This window comes from Protopterus annectens, chromosome 9.part0 (assembly GCF_019279795.1).
Source record: "Protopterus annectens isolate FY-2018-M chromosome 9.part0, PAN1.0, whole genome shotgun sequence".
NCBI lineage: Eukaryota > Metazoa > Chordata > Ceratodontiformes > Protopteridae > Protopterus > Protopterus annectens.
In genome coordinates, this window is record NC_056743.1 from 1,301,609,112 (window position 1) to 1,301,635,642 (window position 26,531).

The 26,531-nt window shown below is 40.2% G+C and overlaps 1 protein-coding gene across 1 annotated transcript in view; it reads right to left on the reverse strand.

The window, feature by feature from the left end:
• LOC122812025 (protein transport protein Sec24C-like) overlaps positions 1–26,531 on the reverse strand; it is a 784,735-nt gene that overhangs the window by 363,575 nt on the left and 394,629 nt on the right. The window lies entirely within an intron of this gene.

Here is a 26,531-nt window from a genome sequence, read left to right on the forward strand (position 1 = left end):
GATCCACAGTTGTTGAGTCTTCAAGCTTTTCATACTGTTTTCATGACAGTCTAGCAACACTACCATGTTGCGTTGTCTCCTTGTATTAAGTACCACATAAATGTTCCACTAGGAACAGGAATCAACACTTTGCCTTGCTGTTGTCATCACGGATAACCATTTTTTCCGAACAAATGTCATCAGAACTAGTGATAGATGCATGGCAATTACACTCCAGGGTACAGATAGGGCAGTAGTCATAATGTCAGCAGGGATGGATAGCAAGGAAAAGCATGCATTCAGGCAGGAGTTGCAATACCTACTAGATAACACAGGACAACATCACATGGTGTTAATAATGGGGTATCTGAATGCTCATATAGGGACAAAGGGAATAGGATATGAGGACTGCCTGGGTTCACATAGGTGAGCAACAGGAATAAAGAATAGGCCACTCTTGACATCTGTCTGTCAATCAAATTGATGGTGGTCAACACATAATTCAGCAAGAAAGAGACAGTCACAAGATCACTTCAAGAGTGACCAACATGCAACTCAGGTACACTTCCCCCTAATAAGGAAAGGGCATTGGGATACAGTCAGAGACTGCAAATCATCCTAATGCAACAGTTGGCCCACAGTATAAACTACAAGTAGCCACAATCAGCTGCAAGCAGTGGTTGGAAGTCCTGGAAGTTGACTGAAGTGAAAGTACAACAGTACAATGAAACACTCATGGCTCTAGCACCTCAAGAAGAAAAGGAAACTGGTGAAGCTGAAGAAGAATGTCAACATCTCAAAACAGCATGTGAGGGGACTACAAAACACATATGTGGCAGAGCCAGATATGAAAATAAGGTACAGAAGGAATGCAGAAATCCATGACGTTAAGAAAAGAAAGGAGTGCTAAGAAGGAATACTGGTTGACTACCAAAGAGGCTAAAGATAGCAGTTAAATAGCAAAGAAAACAAAGTTATGTACGCACCATAACGTTCCATGTGAGCTGTTCATCTCACCTTCATTCTTACAGATGGGTTCAGAGCCAATCCTCGGCTCCGAGTCGGCCTACTACAAAGCTCGCGGTTTACAGACAGCTCAAGGCCAATTCTCTGTCCCATGATGCACCTGGAGTTACCTCAGATCTTGTTTGCTGCGTATAATAATACCATGTGCCATTTTTATCACTCTTTAGGAGAGAACCCATAGAAAGATTGAGCAACCAGGATAAAACTAGTATCTCAGTCCTCTAAAAACCCTGGAGGGGGTAGGAGGGTGGGAAGTAAGAATAAGGCGAGATGAACAACTCACATGGAACTTTATGGTGGAGTACATCATTTCTTTATGTGAAGTTATTCTATGTTGCTGTTCATTCTTACAGATGGGTAGCATCCCAAGCATCATCTTTCCTCACGTGAGTATGTTTTTCAGGACAGTAGACCCAAAGGAGGCCTTGTCAACTTTGTAATGAGTGATAAAGGTATGCGGTCTTGACCAAGTGGCTGCTGCACAAATAGGAAGCCTAGCAGAAAAGGCAGAAGATGTGGACACTGCTCTGGTAGAATGAGCCTTAATTTTATGTTGTAAGGGCATATCAGCAGCTGAATAAGCAAATGTGATACAATCAGATAACCATATAGATAGTGTAGTTTTTGCCACTGGCATACATTTTCTGGAATCTGAAAAGGAAACAAAAAGCTGTTTGATTTTCTGAACTCTTTTGTTCTATCCAAGTAAAATCTGAGCTGTCTATGAACATCAAGCTTGTGCAACATATACTCTAAGTTGTTGGTGTGTTTGGGAAAGAACACTGGCAAATTTATGATCTGGTTAAGGTTAGTTTCAGTACAAACTTTGGGTAAAAATTAAGGATTTATTCACATTGACACCGTCAGCATGGAAAATCAAATAAGGAGGCTTTAAGGACAAGGCCTGAAGTTCTGACACTCTACGGGCAGAAGTGATGGCTACTAAAAAGACAGTCTTCCATGACAAATATTTCAAATCGCATGAGGAAGGTGGTTCAAACGGTGGGAGAATAATGCGTGAAAGCATAAAATTTAGATTCCATGGAGAATAAGGGGATTTCACAGGTGGTCTGAGATGAAAAGTCCCTTTGATAAAGGCTTTGGATAGTCTGTGTGACATTATGTTCAATCCTTCAAAGCCAAGGTGAAAATCAGAGATAGTAGCAAGTTGAACCCGAACTGTTGCTGCTTGAGCTCCTTTATTGAAAAGCACAGTCAAGAACTCTAACATGGAGGCAATAGGGGCCTGATAGGGATCAATGTTATTTTGAGAGGCCCATACAGAAAATCTTCTCCATTTGCTAAGATATAGCTTCCTAGTAAAGGACTTATAAGAAGATATCAGTATCTGCTGCGTTTCATTTGAGAGGTTATGGAACCTGGCTATGTTGGGAATTGGAGCAGCCAAGCTGTCAATTTCAGGGACTGAAGAGAGGGATAAAGAACCCCCGATGAACGCGTCAGAAGATCTGGAACTGGGACCAGAATCCAGGGGTCTTCCATTTGATGAAGTGGAAGGAAGGGGAACCAAATCTGACAAGGCCAATGAGGGGCTATTAGAATGACGGTCCTTCCCAGGGCTTTTGCTTTCTACAATACTTTGGGTATCAAGGGAACTGGTGGGAATGCATACAGGAGACCCGGAGGCCAATCGTGTACGAGTGTGCCCCTTGGGGCTTCTCCTGGAGGGCGAATCAGGGCAAAGTAGCTTCTGCATTTTGTGTTCATGTGGTTGGCAAAAAGATCACAGCAAGGCTGACCCCACCTGTGGAAAATTCTCTCCGCTATCTCTTTCTTGAGGGACAACTCGTGAGGCAACAAAATTGCCCTGCTCAGTTTGTCTGCTATCACGCTGGATTTCCATGGGATATGCATTGCTAACAGAAAGTGCTGGGTGGATGTAGCCCACTGCCATACTCTTACGGCCTCGCGACAAAGGGGATAGGACCTGGTTCCTCCTTGTTTGTTCAAGTAACAGACCACTGACATGTTGTCCGTCTGAATTGCAACTGTTCCCAGAGGAAGAGAGTCCTGGAAGTACTGCAATGCTAAAGGTACCACTCTCATCTCCAGGACATTGATATACAGATGTGTCAACTGTTCGGTCCATGTGCCTTGGGCTGCTCTTCCCTGAAAATGCCCCCCCCACCCTATCAGGGAAGAGTCTGTGGCCGCTGGTGGGAGTAGGACAAAACGACGACCTATCGTTACATGAAGAGAGGTCAACCACCACTGAGGATCCTTTTTGCATGTGTTTGTGATCATTATGAAATGAGACACTGGGATCTCTTGGTAAGACCACTGAATGAATAACAGCCATTGCAGAATCCGCATGTGCATGCGACCCAACAGTATCGCTAATATTGCAGCTACCATCATGCCTAATAATTTTAGCACTTCTGATGCTGGAGCCTTGTCTTTGGATATAATATTGTGAACCTGCTGACGGAGTAGTAAAACTCTTTCTGCTGGAAGTCTTAAAGTGGTGGTGGTGGTGTCCAATTCTGCTCCAATAAAAACAATATGTTGCAATGGCGACAAGGCAGATTTTTCTGAATTTATTGTAATGCCCAGATGACTGCAGAGAGAAAGAGTGGCGTCCCTGGCTTGTATTAGCTGATGCCTGGTGGTGGCAGTGAGGAGCCAATCGTCTAAGTACGGAAACACCTGGAATCCTAAACGCCTCAGGTGAGCCGTGACCACTGCCATACATTTGGTAAACACTCTGGGGCTGTAGTGAGACCAAAGGGCAGGGCTCAAAACTGGTAATGATTGGCTCCCAGCCGGAAGTGCAGATGATCCCTGGATGGTCTGGCCATTTTTATATGGTAGTATGCATCCTGGAGATCTATCGAGCACATCCAATTGTCTTTCCCTAAGAAGGGAAGTATCGACTGAAGCGTGACCATCCAGAACTTCTCTTTCTTGACAGATCTGTTCAGTCTGCTGAGGTCCAAAATAGGTCTCCAGTCCCCTGTCTTTTTTGGGACTAAAAATAATCTCGAGTAAGTTCCGGATCCTATCTGGTCTGCTGGGATTGGTTGGATGACTCTTTTTCTTAGCAATGTTTGGACCGCTACTGTTGCTTGTTCCCTGTAACTGGGTGGAACATCCGGGATTTTTGTTGTCAATGGAGGGGGAGTGGCGAAAGGAATGAAATATCCTCTGGAAACTATACTTTGTACCATGTTGTCATTTGTTATTTTGAGCCAGGCATCTGGATACAAAGATAAGCGACCCGACTGTCTCCAGAGCAGGACAGTCGGGCCTCCTTTCAGAATGCTGGTGGGGCTTCCCAAAGAACCGTTCTCTGTCGCCCTGGTTTGGCGGACCCCATCTGCCACGAGGGTGACATCTTCCATTATTGTCCCCTCCTCTGCCCCTGGACGAGAGTTCACCACGTGTGTCCAGAAAGGCTCCTTGGGCTTTTCGGAACAACATCTTTCCTCCCCTTTGACCCTTGGGGTAAGGTCTGGTAGGGGTGGAAAAATGGACTCCGACGGCAGAGTCTTTCCTTCCTGCTCACACCTGGTCAAAGTTTCCTTAACTTTGGGCCTGAAAAGGGATGAGCCATCAAAAGGGGTGTTGACAAAGGATGACTTAAAGGGCTCCGCGAAGGAACACAAGCGCATCCAGGAATGTCTCCTAATGGCAATTCCTGTACCCATTGCCCTATTCATTCCATCAGCTGCATATGAAATGAGACGCATGGACAAGTTCACTATGGAATTGAGGGCAGCAAGGTAGGAGGCGACTTTGTCTGAAGCTCCTGCAGCTACTGTACCCTGGAGAGTATCTCCAAGCTCTTTTAGGAGATCTCTTTGCAGTCTCGTAAAACGAGTGAGAAAGTTCAGTGAATGCAAGGCAAAAGTCACTGGACTGTACGTGCGCTTCCCATATCTATCCATGATCCTAGAATCTCTGTTAGAAGGATGGATAGAGGAAATAGTTTCCAACATCTCCTTTTTGGTGGCTGCCGCCGCCACCACCATGGCATCAACTGGCACTCCCTTGGTAAGAAAAGACTTTTCCTGGGGGACAGAAATACATTTATTAGGCCGCCTAGGAACAAGCTCCATGGTGTCCGGAGACTCCCACTCCCTTCATGAGATCAGCTCCATGAGCTCATCGAAGGGCAGGGACACCCACGAGGTGGAGGGTTGAGACCCAAAAGCCTTCAGGAGAACTGACTCATCTTTAGTAGGGTTGATGGACTGCCAGTCACCCCTCTACCTATGGATTTCTGATATCTCAGCAAATGAAATATCCTCAGAGGGGGACCGTGGGGACCCTTCTGATTCATCCAAGTCGGTATCGGATGTGAGAGACTCCTGAGGGGAGTCTAAGTGCTTCCTCTTAAAGATTCTCTTCCTGGGAACCTCATCAGTGGGATCTTCTGGTGAGGTCTGGGAATAGCAGGGGCCACCCAATGGGGCTTCCTGAGGCTCTGAGTCTCTACGCTTAGAAAGGATCCATGAAGCAGACATGGAGACAGGTGCTTTTGGGGAAGAGGTAGCCAGACCTGAAGTCGTAGATGTCTTTGGAGACATAAATTTCCTCATGGCTTCAAAGGCACTCCTGCTCCGATGAGAAGGGACCGCTGAATCCAAAGAAACCACCGATCCCCTTGGCACCGGCACAGTAGACTCCAAACCAGAAGTAGAAACCAAACTCATCCAAGCCAAGCCCAAGAGGCAAAGTTGGAACTGACATATTGGTCCGACTATCCTCCCCAGACCCGACAGGAGAGTGTTGGCTTCCAGACTCCTCGATCGATGCCGAGGATGTCCGAGTAAATGGAACTGAAGGTACTGGAACAGGCGTCGGCTCCGAAGACTCAACAATCATCGGGTCTGACTCCTCCGGCTATGGAAGAGGAAAAGAAGTTGATGGCATTATAGTTTTAGGCTCCGAAACCATCTGGGTCAGAGCCGAGAAAAAATTAGCGAACTCAGTGCCTATAGCAACTTCTGCACCACACGATCCACATCCAAATCAGACAGGCTGATCGAGGACCGAGATGAATGGATGGATGGAGGTACCGACTGTAAAACAGGTGATTTTAGAACTTCGGACACCGGTTCCAGGACTGGGGACCGGCTCTGAAAATACAAGATGCTCGGCTCCAAAGGCTGTGCAGCCGAAGTCGAATCTTTTTTTAGATTTTGCAACTTCTGAAGAAGAGGAAGAAGTCTTGGAAGACTTTGAAGACTTACTAGAAGTACCTTGATCACTCCAAGCTTCCTGAAATGCCAGTTTAAGAAGTCCTCTATCTATAAGTTTTCTTTTTCGTTCCTGGAGAACTCTGGAAGAAAAAGAATGACAAATGGCTCAGCTTTCCTGTAAGTGCAAGGCTCCAAGGCAATACACACAATTAATGTGACTATCTGTCACAGACATCTTCTGCCCACATTTTGGACACTTTTTAAATCCTGACTTAGGATGCTTATCCTTATCAGGTCAGCCATTATCAGGTATACAGTATATAACAATAAACTACTGTACTTTAAGGAGACTAGCCACACTCAAAAAAACTAGCAAAGTTAAACTGGTAAGCTAAATTATCTAAATAAGCCCTAACTATTCAAAAAATCCACACACACACACACACACACACACACACACACACACACACACACACACACACACACTAAGTAATTATTTAACTAGTTATATAAAGATTTAAAGGCACACCAAAGGGATAATAATAACGAGGCCAAAAAGAGAAGAAATATCTCTACTAACAACTATAAAGTTAACACAATTAAACACTATCAAATGCTAACTCTAAATATTTTTTAGAAATATTTTTAGAATATATTAGAAATATCAGAAAGAATTATACTGGCCCGAGTTGTGCAAGGAACCTCCGATCTACTGCATCGGCAAACTAGATCTGGGGTAACTCTAGGTGCATCATGGGATAGGGACTTGGCCTCGAGCTGTCTGTAAACCTCAAGCTTTGTAGTGGGCTGACTCAGAGCCGAGGATTGGCTCCGAACCCATCTGTAAGAATGAACGATGGGATAGAACAACTTCACATCAAGGCATCACAGGCACTCTGTCAGCTTCTGTAAAGTGATTCAACAAATGTCATGAATAAATTACCAGGTTACAAGACAAAGACAGAAAGATAAAGAAGACAGTCAGACACCCTTCATAAGGGATGCCAACAATAACCTACTCACCAGTCCACAGGGCATCAATGGCAAATGGAAGGAGTATTTACAACCACTTTTGAATGAAACAAACCCAACAGAAGCTGTACTGCCCCAGGTACAGCCTATGATGAAAGAAGAACCCAACATAGAAGTACGAACTGCACTAAGCAAAATGAAGTCATGAATGCACCAGGCTCAGATGAGATCACTGCAGATATGATCAAGATGTTGGGTGAGTTAGAGAAGAAGTGGCTTCAGTGAGTACTCATAGCAGTGTGGAAAGAAAGGCATAGCCTTGACTACTGGAAAATAGGCATTCTAGTGCCAGTGTACAACAACAAAAGGGACATCCACAGCTGTGTGCAGTGCAGAGGTATCAAACTCCTGACACACTGCATGAAAGTACTGGGAGGATGACTGACAATTACACAAAGTAGTAGAAAGCAGGAGGGGAGATGAGCAGTTTGGATGCAGATCAGGATGCAGCACAACCAACACAGTGTTTGCAGTGAAACAGATAGTTGAGAAGAAGCTAGAAGAAGAAGCTAAGAGATGAGGAAAAAGTCCAACAGGGCATTCCTAGACTTGGAAAAAGCATATGACAAGGTCCCACGAAAACTGATTTGGGCAGTTCTGCAATGGTCTGAAGTCAGAGAAACACCGATAGAATTAGTGCAGCCTATGTACGAGAACCCCATGACACAAGTACAAACTGTTTTCGGACTCACAGATGGGTTTCCTGTGGGAGTATGTGTGTATCAGGGTTCAGCTCTGAATTCACTACTTTTCATACTGGTGATACATCAACAAACAGGTTGGAGGGGACAGATTAACAAAGTTGCTAGATGCAGACAATGTGGCATTACAGGCAGACTTTGAGCAAAAACGTCAGCAAAGGACAGGGGAAGGGAATGGAATGCAAAACTGATGACACATGGCATGAAACTGAGTTTACACAAGACAGCTGTTATGGCAGCAGATGGGAAGTCAGAACAGGCTGAAAATTGAGATAGAGAAAATAGTGGAACAGAGGAACAGATTCAAGTATCTGGAAGGGGTGGAATAGGTGAACAGATTCAAGTATATGGGAAGGGTGGTGAAGGAGAATGTTAATTGGAATGGGGGGTCAAATTTAGAATCAGAGGGACTGCAGCCAACTGACAAAGACTATCAGAGGATGCCAAAGACGTCTTAAAATAAGGTCTAAAAACAGTGTTGTGACCAGTACTACTGTAAGGTACAGAAACCTGGGCAGTGAAAACTGAGTAGTTGAGGAAGCTAGAGGTGATGGAAATTAAGTGCCTGAGATGGGTGGTAGGATGCACACTGTGGGACAGATGAAGAATTGAGGTAATCAGAATAGAAGCCAAAGCAGCTCCAAATGTGGAGAAAGTCAAACAGAGCAGATTATGGTGGTTTGGACACACTTGCAGGAAGGCAGAAGACAATCTGATAAAGAAGATTTGGAAGACACAGGAAGAAGGCAAGACAAAACAACGGCATCCAGCAAAGAGATGGATAGACTGCAAGAGAGAAGAACTGTGACAGTCAAGCATGAACAGTGAAGAAGGTAAGAGAATGGCACTGAATCAAGAAAGATGGCAACAGCTGACACAACACCCTGACCCCAAATAGAAAGTGGGGGGAAATGGGATTGATGATGATGATGACGACGATGATGCTGACTTACTGTCTGAATTTTGTCCTTCCCAGTCGTATGGTTTCTTGTTTTTGTCTCTAAATGGAGTTACTTGCAGCTTTGGTCAGTGATGGTGAAGTAAGTGCTATAGGCCCTTTTGTACTGCACTGTAGTTTGCAAAACAGATCAGCACCAGTTACATAAGGTGAAGAATCATGCACTGTCTTAAAAAGCAAGCATGGATCAAACTAGGCAACCATTAAGAAAACTCACATTCCTGTATCTGTTTACTGAAAACATTTCACTCAAACTCCCAAACTGTATCCCTTTAGCTGTCTATAAATCTTTATAGGTTGTCTGGATGATCTTTGTCATTCTTCTCTGTTATCAGGAGAACATCTATACAACAATTCATATTAGGAAATCCTTGGAGTTCCTGGTCTGGTCCACCACTTTTTGCCAAATTGAAAATGAGAGATGCTATGTCCTGAATTACTCCTCTGAAGCATTCATATTATAAGTATACTCCATTCAATCTTGGACACTCTAAACAACACCCCAGCACCTTTCAGTTTCTGCAGCTCAAGTCCTATCTTCGATTGAAGAGCATAAGACTCTGTCATGATTTTATGGAATTTCAGGCTAGCACTTATTTGTAGTTCAGTTTTTGCCTTTAAACCCTTCATATACTCATCTATTTTGCAAAAAATAGTCTAATATCCGCTAATACCTGCAACAGCTTCTCACATATGGCAAGTTCTTTACCATTACTCATTGGAACCCACAGCTTCTTAAAGTAGCACTTAGTTCACTTTGATTTTCTTATCCATGGCTCATATCAAAAGTATACATCAGAGTATACATCCATACTCAGCTATTTTAAACATACATCCACATTCAACCAAAAGCATTTTCTCGTACTGTTTAGACATTTCTGCCATATCAGAATCAGTACATAATCAGATTTTCATACACTGATGAGTAGTTGTTATTTTTGCACCAACTTACACTGTCCGGCTAGTTTTGGTTTCAAGTGTGGATTGCCCCATCTTCATTTATTTAAGCAGCCCACTGACAACAAGTGCACATGATTAAGGCTGTAAGCTATAAACAAACTGCTTCCTGAGGTCTAGGATTTGATTCCTTGTACCTCCATTTTCCTAACTGTGTGACTTTAACCACATCACTTAACCAAACAGTGCTTCTGGGCCAGATTATAAAAAAAGGGTACATGTGGATCAGTACTCTACCATGGTTAACAAACTGCATTAAATACCCAAACATATTCCTTTGTACTAATACATGAAAATCACTTAGATTTTGCTTATACTTATTTCATTACTTCACAAAAATGAATTCTGTTTCAGGATTTGATTGTTAGTTTTTCCCCTAAATATTAGTTGTATATGAAATTCACTGTATATTAATAGTTGCAATATCAACCCATGATTAAGTCTGAAAAGTAAATGTTATAGTTTTTACAGTAATTGCTGCAGAAAAGATCTTACAGACTTGATATCCAAAAACCATACCATATTATCTTTAAAAACTGGCTACGCTAAACTCTTTAGAGCTAGGTTAATTGGTGCCACAGGCATGCCACAGGACTAAAAAAAAACTCTTCTGAGTTGCCCCAATTCATATTACACAAACTGTTTTATAATGCAAATGCATTTGAAAGCCTTTTTATTATGTATACTTATTGTTATTCACAGATACAACCCAACCACCTTGATCATTACAAAGTTATTTATTTTTGCTCTGCACTTTTTCATACACTGGCAAGTAACAGCTTCTGTTTTTGTACTGAAACAAACGTATCAAGTCTATTTTGTTTACAAACACCGAGTGACCATTTTTATTTGCTTAAGTAGCTAAAAATCATGAATTTGAATACAAGAAAATTGCATCATTTTGCTTTTACGTAATTCATCATTTAAAAAACTGATTTCAGAGTTTGTTCACTTACTTGCCTTTTTAATGCAAAAAATCACAGTACAGTGTTTTAGATTGTTGCTATCCTCTTGTTTCTAGTGATTGCTTCGTCTTCATTAGTTTAAGCAGCAACAAGTTTAATAATATACTTTCAGGTATAGCTGCTTGCAGCAGCATCTTAAGATTGCTTCTGTTACTCTACTGCTGGACAAAGATTGAATGTTTGAGCTTCAGTTGCCAGAGGTTCAACTCACAGACGAGCAGAGTTCCTCCACACAAATCACTGTCGGTGAGTTGTGCTGGAAGTGATGCCCTTTTTTGGGGGAATTTCCAACTAGTCCGAGTTGGTGTAATCATATAGTTGGTACCATTAACTTAAAGGTGTGTTGAAATGCAGAGCAGCTTGCCCCAATTCAAAAAAACACTAAAAGTGTTTTTCTGCATTTTTTTTTGTCAAATGCAGTTCAGGGATTCTTATCTTTGTTGCATTTGCTTTTGTCTACTCATAGTGGAAACAGATTGCTTCATTCTGCTTTTACATAACGTCTTACTTCTCAAAATATTCTCATTTTTTTGTTTCAACTGTTGACTATTGACTTGCAACAATTAATGGGAAATTACAGTATAGTACAACTAACCTGACCTGCTATATATTTATATATATTTAAATTAATACTGCTGTTTTAAATAGCAGTTGCATGTGAAACCCGATATTAATCTCTGTAATATGTGATCCTTAATAACATGTTAGATAAGTGCATTTTAAAACTGCTGCCTCTGAAAACTCCCACACACTGATGTCTAAAAATCACACTGTATTATGTTTAAAATCAGCTGCTTGTGCCCTCAAACTGTGCTACATTTATTATTCTATAATAAAGAAATACTTCTGAAAAGCGTATTACATTGTGCATAATCACTTATAGTTCCCGTTCTGCCAATATCTTACAGAACTACCAGTTTGTTGTGTTGTTCATCACAAGGTTTTCTCCTCATATGCTGCAGAGCAACTTCTTTTTTCACCCTCTCTGACTACATTCTGCTGTTTAAAATACAATGGCCCTTGCACAAGTGACCGGCCTCTTCATCAGTTTGTTTTGTACTCATGCATCATAAGATTACTCTGCCAATTAATAATGAACACTTGGTGTCAGCACTGTGATACGTGGCCTTTATTTTTTGCTTAGCCATTAAAATGGCATATCCACAAGGATATGAGTGCACACATGCATGTGTATTTCAACACATACATTGCCACACTTACATTTGAGTTTTACACAGTCACCTTCTGGCAGAATGAAAAAGGATAAATTCCATGCCCATCCACTCACGCAGAACAATGGAACACAATGAAACGATGTATATATTTAATTACTATGCAATTCATTGTTCTCTTTCCTAGGTGAAGATTATAAAATTCATCATTCTGTTTTCTAGGAGCAGGTGTGTCAAAAATCACTTTCTACTAAATTGCTTGTTGTTTTTACTCATGTCTGTGAAAGAAAACAAATGTTCCTGTGATTGCAATCATTGGGCTGTGCCTGAAATTCATCCATTAAATTACTGCACTATGCCAGTGTGCAAACTTAAATAAAACAAGGGAGGCCAACATACAGTACAAGTACTTAAGCTTTCAGACTACACAAGCTCTTTATCAGAAGTTCTTAAGTTGCTGTTTCTATGTACAGTACTTCAATAGCCACCTGTGTCAAGCAAAGGAGAAGAGCACACGATAGTCAAAACAAAGGGAGCTATTAACCCAAGTATCAAGGCACCTTAACTACAGTTTTGTTTAGTGGAAGTGTGTAGTCTACACAGTATAATGACAGGAAGGATTTTTTACCAAAGGTGATGACACCACACTTTTTGGCATTTAATTTGAGTGCATATTTAATACACCAAGATTTTACTAAGGGCAAGTTCATTCTGGAGACTTGGGGCATCACAGGATGACTTAACAACCACCCACAATTTGCAATGTCTCCAAATTTTATTTGACAGAGGTCTTGACTCTCTGCTTGGAGGTCTAAGTAAATACCAAAAAATGAAAGGTCCAAGCATACAGCTCTGAGGAACATTGCTGGTCACTTTCATACTTTCTGATGAGACACCTTCAACTCATACTCTGTAATTTCTGTCTTTCAGCCAGTTTGTTATCCACCTTACCACAAATGGGTCATTTTTTAAAGTGTTTAGCTTTTTATATGATGCCAGCATTAAGAGTCAATGGCCTTAGCCAGGTCAAGATATGTCATGTGCAGTGCATTACCACCATATACAGGCTTCATAACCATTTTAAAGAAATTTAACAGATTAAATAGACAGTACCTACCCTTCACAAAAACACACTGTTGGGGTCAAGTGTAACACGATTCGTGATATCACAGTTTATAAGGTCTGTTACACTAGGGCTTTGCAAATGAAGCTTCTAAGGCTGATATCTCTGTAATCAACCTGGATTCTTGTAAGGCCACTCTTATGGATGGGCATCACCAGTGCTTCGTAGCACTCATCAAGTACAAAATGAGTAACTAAACTTAAGTTAACCAGTCTGAAGAGTGCATCTGCAAGAGCATCTTTAACACTTTAATTAAGCAACCAGATATACTGACATGGAGGAAGTATTTTTGGTCTAGTCAGTGAGTAATCTTTAGAGATAATTGGAGAAGTAAGGGATTCAGATACTTCAGGTCTTTGAATACAAGTATCAGGCGTGAAGTTGGAACTAAATTTATTAAAGGTGTTGGCAATGTCATTTGTGTCAGAATATAAAGCCCAATTATGAATAAGTTCTGAGCAATGTAAGGTATCACAGAAGTTTACTGTTGTTCAAGCTAAGTCTGTTTTCAATGTAGAACAGTTTTGTTTAGCAAAACAGCCTTCTGTACCAAAGGTAAATAAATAAATAAAGTAGGCAGACATATAGTACAACTACTTAAGCTTTAGTTAAAGAAGGACTTAAAATCATTTTTGGCTTCAAAAGCCACCCTAAGTTCATGGGCTCCTTTAGCGGACCTGATAGTGTTCTTCAGATTTTTTTTTTGTAATACTTTTGATATCAGCCTTGAGAAGATGACTTTTGGATCTACTAAAATAAATCAAGGAGTCTCTTTCTTTTGTTGTATAGTTTATTTATGGTGGTGGACCACCAGGGTTGTTTGTTTGTGAATTTCTGATGATAGCTGGTTCTGGTAGGGATTGGTAGCTCTATGCATTTTTCTAAATGGATATAGGATTCCTTAATGAAGCATGTTGCTGTAATAAGGTCTGTGGAGGTACAGTCAAAAGTGAATTTTGATATTTTGTCACATAGTATAGGCATATTTGTAGTCCTTAAAGTCAGTGGTTTTGCTCTTGGTTATAAACAAGTAAAGGTAGCAAAAATATAAGAAAAAAATATATCCATGATGTTAAATTTCCATGGCATTCTGACAGCTAGATATTTAAGAAATATCAATGTTAAATAATAGCAAACAAGGACTGCTTTACCCATGTTGCCTGCCTATTTTCTAATTTTCCTACCTTGTCAAAATCAATTAGCCAGTATTTGGCTCCTTGGTATACCTTAATTTGTTTTTTTTTTTTGTTTGTTTGTTTTTTTTTTATCTTTCATGTATGTTCTTGAAGTTATGTACCATTTTTAATTCCACAGCCTTTGCAAGTCATGTTCTGTGGACAAAAATAGCACTTATTACCCTAACAGATATCCGTCTTGGTTCCTTTTGTGCTGCCTTGTTCTTCAATTTCTTTTCCTCTGATGGTACCATGTTCCCTTGAGACACTTAATGTTTACATCGTGTCCCCCTTCTCCATGAATTGTTTCAGAGTGACATGTTAAGCTCCTTTAGACCCTTTTTTAGCCACATGGCTTCTAGCTGGTTATGTGAGGCAGTGAGTAGGCCAAGAGCCAGCTACTTCAAACTGTACAAAAAGCATCTTACTCTTTAACACCAAGGGTGAATTCTAATAGCTTTTTCTGTAGTCTTGGGATTAAGTGCCTTAAGCACCACTTACAGTTATGTCAGACTAAGCAAGTTACTTAACCAGACTACAACTCCAAATCTTTTGGACTACCTCTGAAAATTCAATTGTGCCTACAGGGACTTAAGCCAGTAAGCAAAAAAAATTTCAAATGGTGGTAGGAATGCCCTCAGAATAGTTTGGCAAGCACACTGCAAATTTCAACCCTGAGGTCATTTCTTTCTGAGCTCTTGATAAGTGATATTGCGAGCTAAGATATTTGACATTTTTGTTGATGACACAATGTTATGCAAGAGGAGTGATCCACAGAAATGCACACACACACAAAAAAAAACAGAAAGAAAAAATATGGAAAGAATGAATGGTATAACATGAATGCTCAATGCAATATACAATACTTTATGCAAGTAAAGAGAAGGAAAAGTTAGGGAAATATGAATGAAGACTGTGATCCAGTGGTAAGCATATGACTTAAAATGGAACTTAAAATCAATTCTAACTGGAAAAATATCTTCCCTACTGAATTAATTTTCTAGAGTATCACAGTTAATCAGAAAATTTGTTGAAAATATGCAGGTAAACACAAAGGTCTGAAAAAACTGCACTAAACTAAAATGCACCAAAACAGAAGTGAAAACATAATTATCTGCAGACATTTATATGTAATAAGTTATTTACGATAATGTTTCAATTTTTTCTTGCACAAAAACGTTTTACATGCATAATAGCATTCCAAATGAAAAATAATTTTTGCATCTTTATAGCAGAAAAACATAAAACAAAAAGCAGTTACATTTTTATTAGAGAATTTAGGAGCAGACATCATTCAAGGTTGTGAATAACTATTTTTCGCACACAGAGTACAGCACACCAGGATTAGTATACTTTAAACTGCCTTTAAGGGTCACAGATTTCCCTCATATTCAGAAAGCTTTACTAAGTAAGAGTTTATGTAACAAATGAACTACTCTGTACTTTGGAAAGGCAGCTAAAGCAATACATAGCATAGTAAAATATATTTGAAAGTACACCAGCATTCAAAATGAATAGAACCACTGGCAAGTGCACAACAAAAGAGAGATTTTCTGATAGGAAAACTGACAACATCAGCAATGTAACACACACACACACACACACACACACACACACACACACACACACACACACACACACACACACACACACACACACACACACACACACACACACACACACACTGTACCTGCTGCAGGCTGCTGCTGTAAATCAATAAGGGGGTTTCAGTCCAAAGCTTGTATCTTCATTAAATCCTAAAGCAGCAAAAAGTAAAATCCTAAAGCAGCAGCATCAAGGCAAGGCATATACCAATGCTGCTCCAAAGCAACATATACTAATGCTGCTCCAAAGCAACGTATACTAATGCTGCTCCAAAGCAACGTATACTAATGCTGCTCCAATGCAACATATACTAATGCTGCTCCAATGCAACATATACTAATGCTGCTCCAAAGCAACGTATACTAATGCTGCTCCAATGCAACATATACTAATGCTGCTCCAATGCAACATATACTAATGCTGCTCCAATGCAACATATACTAATGCTGCTCCAATGCAACATATACTAATGCTGTTCCAATGCAACATATACTAATGCTGCTCCAATGCAACATATACTAATGCTGCTCCAATGCAACATATACTAATGCTGCTCCAATGCAACATATACTAATGCTGTTCCAATGCAACATATACTAATGCTGCTCCAATGCAACATATACTAATGCTGCTCCAATGCAACATATACTAATGCTGTTCCAATGCAACATATACTAATGCTGTTCCAATGCAACATATACTAATGCTGCTCCAATGCAACATATACTAATGCTGCTCCAATGCAACATATAATAATGCTGCTCCAATGCAACATATACTAATGCTGCTACAATGCATTTTTAGAAATCAAATCTTGTGGGTTGCTCTGTGTGCATGCATATTACTGTTTTAGGATTACAACGCATGCATACATATGCAACATGGAGAAAGTGTGCCCTTAAAACAGTAGATAAAAACGTAATGTATGAAAGTTTTATTTCTTTTTTTAAATTAAATTAATGCTGTGGCTGGGAGCACCCCCCCCCCCGGGGTCAGCAGACCCTAGGCAGCTGCCTAGGTTGTCTAGTGCTGGATCTGGGCATCTGTCTCTGGATGACAGTATTACCTGCTAATATTTATTTCTACACAGAAATATCCATAGACCAAAAGCTGTCCTGCCCGATTATACTTGAAACATAAATATGCTCATTATTTTATTACCGAACATTAAATCAAATGATATCAACTGTCTCAGGTTAGATATCATCTGTGCATTGTTCTGCTTAAATTCAGCTTAGATATTAACTGACATGCAAGTAGATGATATGGTGGCTTTTACTAAGGCATTCCTTTTTATTATGATGGGATTTGAATTTGCTCAGGGTATTACTGCAGCGAACAGCCAAAAAAGTGTGCAGCATGGACTCTGTGCTCCAAATAATTGTGGTGACCTCTGACATGATTTTGGACCTGGCTTCATAATCTGACTAGTACCTGGTCCACTCCACTCCTGTGTGTGTGTGTGTGTGTGTGTGTGTGTGTGTGTGTGTGTGTGTGTGTGTGTATAGATGTATATATATATATATATATATATATATATATATATATATATATATATATATATATATATATAAACCACCTGATCTTAAGCTGGTGGAGTACAAGAAACAGAATTATGGCAATGAGTGAAGATCTAACCCATGTTTTCCACAGGCAGTTATCAGAAGTCAGTGACACTGTCACTGACCAGTAGTCTTTACCTATGATAAGGCTTGGACCACTTCCCTAAATTAGTTTTTCCAAGCTCGTATAAGCTGATGTCTGTGGGGTTAAGGGAGTCAAGGTTCAATCTTGAGTTATGTTCCTTTAGCTAGGCAAGTGAAGACTGAAACTCCAGTTATGGAGAATCAACTTGCCAGAGGACAAACTTATTCTGGATGAGTTTTATGCTTGATATCATTCTGACATTTCCTGCAAGGAGACAGTACTTTTGTCTGTGGAACTCTCTGCTGCACCAGACCATCTGGCCACATTCTTCCATGTGGTAGGCTATGCAGCCAAGCTTGACTTATAAAACTCAGTTTTATTTAGTTAGATTATTATTTTTTGCAGTAAAAATTATTCCCACCAGGCTACAGTTATGTTTTCTAGTACCAGGGCCGCCGAGAGAAGATCCGGGCTCCAGTACAAAGAAGGTGTGTGGGCCCTTATACAAAATTCTGCACACACATGTAAGTGTGTATATTATTATTTATTTCTAACAATCGGAGATTACATTGATACATTTAGATAAGTATGTATAGATATAAATGTAATAATAAAGTAATATATTTATAATAGTAAAAGACGTTTATAATAGCATTTATTGTCTGCTGAACGAAGGTGCTTTCCTGACCTTTTTCCTAGCGAAACTCTGAATTACATAATCAAAATTAATCTGTTTTGGTAGATCAGACTCAATACTGAGTCTTGCCAAATCTACTAGTCGCGCTTGTGACATAGTGGATCTTAGAACATTTTTTAACAGCTGTAGCTTGCTGAATGAGCGCTGTGCAGAGGTGACAGTAGCAGGAATTGTCAACAGAATACGCAGACCAAAGCATATATTTTGGAAAGTGTCCTTCCAGTTTGTACTTTTTTAAGCAATTCAGCAGCTCCAATGGTTTCAGCTGTTTTTCTCCAAAATTTGATCGATGAACAGCTGGCAGATGACTCATCTCCATTACAAGATCTTCACTGATATCAGCAGGATATTGATTTGCCAGTGATTTTGATTTTTCTTTCAGCTCATCTACAGGAATTGTTAGGTACTTCCAGAGGAAGCTGAACTTCTCAGAAATGTTCACTGCAGCATTGAAACGAACTGAGTCCACCAATAACATTATCCAACATTACATAGAAAACAGACTTTCTGAAATACGCTTCTTCAGGGGAGTCATCCGTTTCATGTTGTTGTGACAATTTGGCATCTTCACCATGGAACCTCCTTTTGCGTTTTGCATCACCACGACTTCCAGATAGTTTAATTTCTATGTGTAAATTGGAAGCAACATGCTTAGCTTCACTCCACATACTTTTCTAGCTGTTGCAGAGATCTGTCAGTTTTGAAATCAAGGTTTTTATGTTGGACACTTCAACATCCAGTGTTGCATTTCTGGATTGGATAACTTTGTTACAGATATCAACTGGAACTAATATTTTGTACCATACAACAGACATTATCACACAAACAAATGATGTCACATAATACAAAGCTCCATTAATCTCTGTTCTTGTTTTGGCAGTTAGGTTCAGCTTCAAGAGGTCTTCTAATCCTAATTTGATGCCAGGTAGATGGGCTACAAAGGGCTTCACACTTTCAACATGATCTGACCACAGTGTGCTAGATATGCCATAAAGAGAACAGCCAATACAATTCTGCAAAATTTTCCATCGATGTGGACTAGAGCTAAACAAGTTATAAACAGTTTGTATAGTTCCAAAATATGTTATGGTTTCAGGAATACATTCTGCAGCATCATTTCCACACAAACTGAGTGTGTGGCATCCACATGGAGAAAATATAGCAGTTGGATATTGCTCAAGTATTCTTGCTTGTGCACCTTTATATTTTCCTGACATGTTGGCTGCTTTGTCATAACCCTGTGCTCGGCAATCAGAGAGTGGAATATCATGTTCGTTCAATGTATCTACAATCATCTGTGCTATGTCAGATCCAGTTTTGTTACTGCAGTCAACAAATTTCAGAAATCTTTCTACAATTTCAACCTGGGAATCATTTTGAATTACATAATGTAGCAGGAATGTTGCCTGCTCAACATGAGATGCATCCGGTGTGGAATCAACTATCACTGCAAAGTACTTTGCAGTCTTTCTATCCTGCAAAATGTGTTGTTTCACAAGTTCAGAACATTCAACAATTAACTAATTTTGAGAATCAGCAGAGAGATAATGCACTTGAAGTTGTTCCCCATTTTCTTGTGACTCTTTAACTTGCAACACATGTTTTTTTAGAATTGGATCCCAATGAGACAACAACTCTATTCGCCCCCAAATATTTCCATTGTCCTTGTCACCAATGCGCTGTGAACTACCATGCAAAGCAAGCCCATGTTCTCCAAGGAATAGTATAACATCAATGATTCATTTCTTAATGTTGTACCACTTGACAGATTCTGTTGCAATTGATGCTTCTAAGAGACTTTCAATGCTCTTATCAGAAGACAGGCACCTTTCTAATTCTCACCAAGCCAGATAGCATTGCCTATGACTATTGCTTCTCTCATGTTCTGGGATGCGACTACATAATTTTCCCACTTTCCAGCAGCTGGCCATCCTTCTGATGATGCAAGCATAAACTTGGATGTGGAGCTAATGTTGCAACACAGATTGTTCCAAAATAATCGGCAGGGAAAACAATATAATGCTTGTTTAACATCACTCCAGACAAGCAATCTCGGATATGTTTCTCACCATTTAAATTTCGAAATGTTAGTATGCTTTCTGGAAAAACTTGGTTATTCATATCTTTGGGAAATGTTTAAGGATTGCCAATATGACCTTTCATAACAAATTTTCTATAGCCATCTGAGAAGGAACCTCTGTTACAAAAAGTCCAATGTCAATTCCAATGTTACTCTTTTCTTCACCATGGCCAGATTCTGTAGACATGGACTTACTCATTGCCTCACTTCTCTTTTCATCACTAACATTCACTTGCTCCTTCAAATCTCCTTTTCTCTCATATCCTCCATCCTCCAAATCCACATTTGTGTCATCCACATTTTGTGCAAGAATCACATTAGGATTTACTTGATTTGATGTTTTTTTGAAAATCCAAACTGGCTTCATGAGATTCTGTCCTTTGTTTCAGTTCTGCATTTGGCTCACCTTCTTCTAAATCTAAAGTTTCATTTTTGTCAGTTCATCTTGTTTTGCATTTAACGCCAACTTGAAAGAGTGTTTGTAGTCCTTTTTTATTAATCTCATCACATTTTTTTTTCTTTACGTTTTTGAGCTCCAGATTTTTGAGATAACGTGTTTAAGGCCGGTACCTGAAATGAAATATAGAACATAGAAATTTGCTGTATTGCTATTGAGAATTTTGTTGGTGGTTCTAACGTTAGGAAAATATTTATTGCTATTGATTTCCGCTAACCGTTAAGCCATTTATAGTCTCGAATCTCTCGATAACGTAGACAAAAAGGCACGCAATGTCAGAGGGTCCTTTATGCTACAATTACAGCATTTACAGGGAACTTTACCTGTGGAATTATTTCTTCCTTCACTTTCCTGTAAAGTCTTCTTTACAGTCCATGACGAATTAGTCTGGCTCGTGTCCCGTTTTCTTCTTCCTCCCGGGATTCAGTGGGAAAGCAAGGAGCAGTAATCCAAGCAATCATTTGAAGCTAGGAATGAACATGTGAGAACACTCGTTAATAGTCACTTTCACAAGTTTTTGTTCATTGAATCTTGAATGCACCGTATTATGTCACTCAAAAGTATTTTATCATTGTCACGGCCTTCTATTCCTTCCGCTCACTCAAAGCTTCGCAATCTTGTAAGCAAAAGTTCTCGCTCCGTTCTTTGTCTTAGTTTGTAAGGACGTCTCCTTCTCGAGACAACGACACTTTTCAGTTTTTGTGATGTTTCTTGGGCTTCACTGGCCTCCTTGAGCTTCATAGGCCCTGGAGCGATGTACCGGCTGCACCCCTCTCCTCAGGCCTGCCTAGTACACCCAAGTTAGTTACTGTAGTCTGGCATGAAACTCTGTTGAATAATCCCAGTGTATGTTTTGAATACTTGATTGCACAAAGGTGATACACTTGGTTTCAGGTCTGCAGCTTAAATCATGCATGCCAGATCTGTGTCTTACCTGATTTGCTCTAGCTTACCCAGAAGCACAGCTTCCATTTGTTTATCAGTTTGTCTGAACACCTCTGAGGACTAATATTTCTAACATCAAACAATAAGACCTTAGTGACTCCAGTCTTTTAGTAAACTTTCTATCCTAGCCTTCTTAATAATTACTGCACTTTCTTGAAATTTGATTTTATTAGTAATAAAGAAGATAGCGTAATTTATATTCAACTTAAATCTTTTCTGAAGGATCACAGACTCTTAGATCCTTCTCCGTGCAGATTTTGGATCTCCTAATGTTATGGGACTAACCTTACTACTCAGTTTTATTCCTCATTAATCTCTCTGCAACAGCTGTCACCACCTATCATGGTATCCTGTTACATGATATAATGTTCTGTTACTGTGTTGGAACAGTTGTGTCCTAGTTTTGGAACATACCTAAAAGGATGTATCTAGTATTAATACATTGTCTTCTCATCCCTGGCTGGGTTGCATGATGCTGCATAGTTCCATACCGGATCCACTGTTAATTGCTGTGTATGACAGTACTAGCAGAACTCATTAGAGGCAAGCATCTGCTGTATTACTGCTTTTCTGACACTCACTAAATCCTCAGAAGTGCATCACATTTGCTAATTTCTGAACAGATGTACTGGACTATATCTTTCATTAAGTGAGAATGAAATTTCACAAAACTTGGCACCGATAACACAAAGGGCTTGGCTATAGCTGCCACTCTAAGGGAGAACACAGCTTTGCTACTTGACTCCTATAGGAGATAGGCTATTACAGTCTGTGTTACATTAGACTAACCCTTGATGAGAGTCTGACATGTTGGGGCAAGATGTCAGATGCTGCTACCATCTGAACAGAATCACTTAGATTTGATACTTAATCCCACCTGATCACCCATTAACAGTAGTTCATGCTTTGGTTTTATCATAACTGAACTATGCTATACACCTTACCTGGGATTCTTGACAGATGAAGCAGTTGTAGTTGATGCAGAACTGCTGCATAGTTCTTGTCTGATGCCTCTCATTTTCTTACCATTACTTCACTCATTGTGAGTCTGCTCTGGCTGCCTGTATTTGCACCTGGTATTCAAAGATGCCGTTCCTTATCACTGCTACAGTATTACTTACTAAAGGGACATCCTGCAAAGGATGGCCAAATGTTTGGCCAGAATACCAAAGCCTTACCAACTTTTCAGGTGTGGTATGTCAGATGTATGTCCTATGTCTAAGGCATATGGCACAGTACATAAGTGACATATGCACGCCTATTCCTCAGAAAGTACACGTGTGTTACTCTTACCATAATTTGAGTAGATCAGTGCTGCAGTAATGATCCTTGGGTCTTACTGCCATGCAGAAGCCTGTGACCAGCCCAATTTCCAGAATCTTTGCATCATCCCTAGTCAACGGACATCCGAAGACCAATGTCTGGATGTCAGGATATAAAAGAGACATCAGTTTGCATCACATTTTGGTCTTCCTACGCAGTGAGCAAGCAGTCTGATGTCTGAGGAACACAATCTCTCTTGTTGTCTGGATTTAAGTAAAAAGGAGGGAAAACATTGGAGGCAGAACAGGGAATGATGGAGAAAAGACTATTATCTGCAGAAATAAACCTCCTCTGCCCATGCAGCCAGTGGTCAGCAGACAGAAGGACTGAAGGGAGGGAAAGTGTACTGCAACACTGATCTAACTGAACATCTACAGTTATGGTAAGTATGACACAACTGCACTATGCACTTTGTATTCAATGCTGCAGCACTGATTCTTGGGAGAAATCCCAAAGCTAAAATTGGGTGGTGGGTCATCTGTATGTATGACCTTAGGAAATAAGATTTTGCAGGATAGCAGAAGTGAAACCTGCTCTAGCCCTGGAGGCATTGCCTAGGTTATAGTGTTTTCTGAAGATGCACTGAGTTCTATGTGGCTGTCTCTTAAGACAGCCTGTGTGGGAACTCCTTTTAGAAAAGCAGTTGCAGTCACCCCATGTCTGTTGGAGAGGGATTTAATATGCCCAGGTATATCCTTCCCATGGTTTGAGCAACAGAACTTAATGCAGTTTATGTTTGTTTGTTTTGTTTGGAGACAGACCTGCCCTGTTTCCCCTCTGTGAAAGTCACCAGTAATTGCTCTGCTCTATTAGGGCTTTTTGTCCTGTCTAGATACCACATGATCTGCCTGTGCATATCTAAGGAATGAAGGCCTTGCTCTGCCCCATTCTGTGAATTTTGGTAGAAGACTGGCAGTTAGATAGCCTGTTTCAAGGAAAGTTCTGGTAGCACTTTAGGCATAAAGGTTGGCTTTGTTCTGAGGGTGACCCTATACCTGTGGAAGACAGTGAAAGGTTCTTTACACATGAGTGCTTGTAGCTTAGAAACTCTCCTAGCTAATATAAAAGCTATCAGGAAGGTGGTCTTCCAGGTTAGCATCTTTAGAGAGGCAGTGGCAGCACATTCAAAAGGAAGGAAATTTACTTTTTCTAAGCCATATTTTAGATCCCAAGACAGAATGGGATTTCCTCTGCATGGTCTCAGGTGAATCACCCCTTTTAGAAAAAGTTTTGATGTGATAAGATAGGTGAAGCATTGTTGCAGACGCATGTACCTTAATGCTGGAATGGAAAAGACCTGGTGTAAAGCAGCTTGACAAAGACTGAGCTGATGTCTTCTTGAGCAGGTTCATTGTCACTGCTGTGACACCAGCTGGAAAATCTTTTCCATTTTGCTAGGTATAGTTTCCTGGTACTTTCTTCCTTTAGAATGGTGAGCACCTCCTTGGGATAAGATGCCATTCTATGTGTCAAAACCCAATTCTTTAGACAGTTAATCTAAAGGTGGCTAGATGCGGATGGAAGATGGACTCCTTGACCTGGCTTAAGAGATCTATCTCCTGCAGTAGGGTGTGGAATCTCCCCTCACTGAGCATCAGGAGAAGGGCAGCCAGTGTTGTCTCGGCTAGAATGGGGCCACTAGGATCATGCTGAGTCTGTCCTCCCTGATTTTTGTTAGTACCTTTCAAATCAGGGGTATGGACAGGAATTCATACAGAAACCAGTTTGTCCATGTGAAACAACATCTATATTCCAGGTACCTGTCTGTTGTGTTCTGGAGCAAAACTTCTCTAGTTGCTTGTTGTGGAGACAGGCAAACAGGTCTATTGAGGGGATCCTACTGTATGGTCAGATCCAAAAAGACCTCTCTTTTCAACATCCATTCATTATGGTCTAGAAGGTCCCTGCTTAGAGAATCTGCAAGGGTATTGCTCTGGCCTGAAATATAAGAAGCTTTGAGGGTTTATTTATTTATTTATTTGCAGTTCATTTACCAGGATGGTCCATTGGGCCATGAGGAGCCCGTTTTCAATGGAGTTCTGGGGAGAAAAGCTCCAGAATAATACAAAAAATATAAAAGTTCAAATTACAAAATACAAAATAGAAATATAGTGACAGAAGTTACAAGATTTAGAAAAATTGCAAAATATGAGAGAATATTCAAAGTACATAGTACTAAGTTGCAGTATTGTACATTAGAATGAGCAGTTAGTATGATGCAAGATAATTTCATTTTTAAGCATAAACAGTATTTGTATAATCTGATGATTCCTAAAAAAAAATTTCAAAGTATGAGATAATTTGCAAACTCCACAGTACTAAGTTGCAGTGTATTGTACATACGAAGGAGAAGTTAGTAAGATGCAGGATACATTCCTTATGAGCAAAAACAGTTCTAGTAAAATCTGATGATTCCTACTGCTATTGCTAGGAGTTACAGAAACTATAGGAATTTATTTACTGATATAGTAGGTTGTGGGGCGGGGGGTAGAGAAGCTATGTAGGATGACAGCAAAAACATTCCCACTGTGAAGTTAGATATGAGTGAAGTAATGTTTTGAAGGCAGAGAGATTGTTAGTAGTACGGATGGAAGGTGAGAGGGAATTCCAGTGGTGTGCTAGAGAGAAGGATAGAAGATGTTTGCCTGGTGGATGGGCTAGTTTGTGCAATTCTATTAGATTTTGGAAGTTAGATCTTAGACACCTGTTAGGTTGATGCATTTGGAAGGTAGAGGCAAGGGAAGGGCAGAGAGAGGGGTTAAAAATAATTTTGTGTGATTGGATAAGTTGAGTATAGGTAAGATAATTGGGTAGTTCAAGCCAGTTCATTTGGTGTAGAGAAATACAGTGATGGGTACAGGATCTCTGGCCAGTTGCAGATTTTGAAATTTTGTAGTAGCAGGAGGAGAGTTTTGACTTGAGGGAAGATTATCACTAGTAAAGATGGCAGCACCATATAGGAGGGAAGGAATAAGGTAGGTAGTAGTGAGAGCAAGCCTAGTGGAAGGAGAGATGTAGCAGTTGTGGCGATAAAGTAAGCCAAATTTCTTATGTTTTTTTTGATATTTACTTGTACATGGCTATCAAACTTTAGTGGCTCATCAATGAGGACGCCTAATAGTTTTGCAGTGGGGACTATTTCGAGAGGTGTATTATTTTGGCTATAGATAGAGAATGAACTTTTGTCGATGGTGGTGGTTTTGAACGGAGTAAATATCATTAGCCTAGTCTTGGTTGCACTGAGTGCCAGATGGTTGTCTAGCATCCATTGTCCAGTAGAAGAGAAGGTGTCCTGGGTTAATTTTGCCAGAGAGGAAGCAGAGCAGATTACTGTTGAGTCATCAGCATATTGGATAAGGTCAGTGTTAAGGATGGCATGGCAAAAGTTGTTTATGAAAATACTGAAAAGAAGAGGGCTTAGAACTGAACCTTGGGGTACACCTATGGGGGTATCTAGGAAGGGAGAAATAGCTTTTTTCCACTTTACTGCTTGTTGCCTGCTAGATAGGTAACTGGTGAAACAG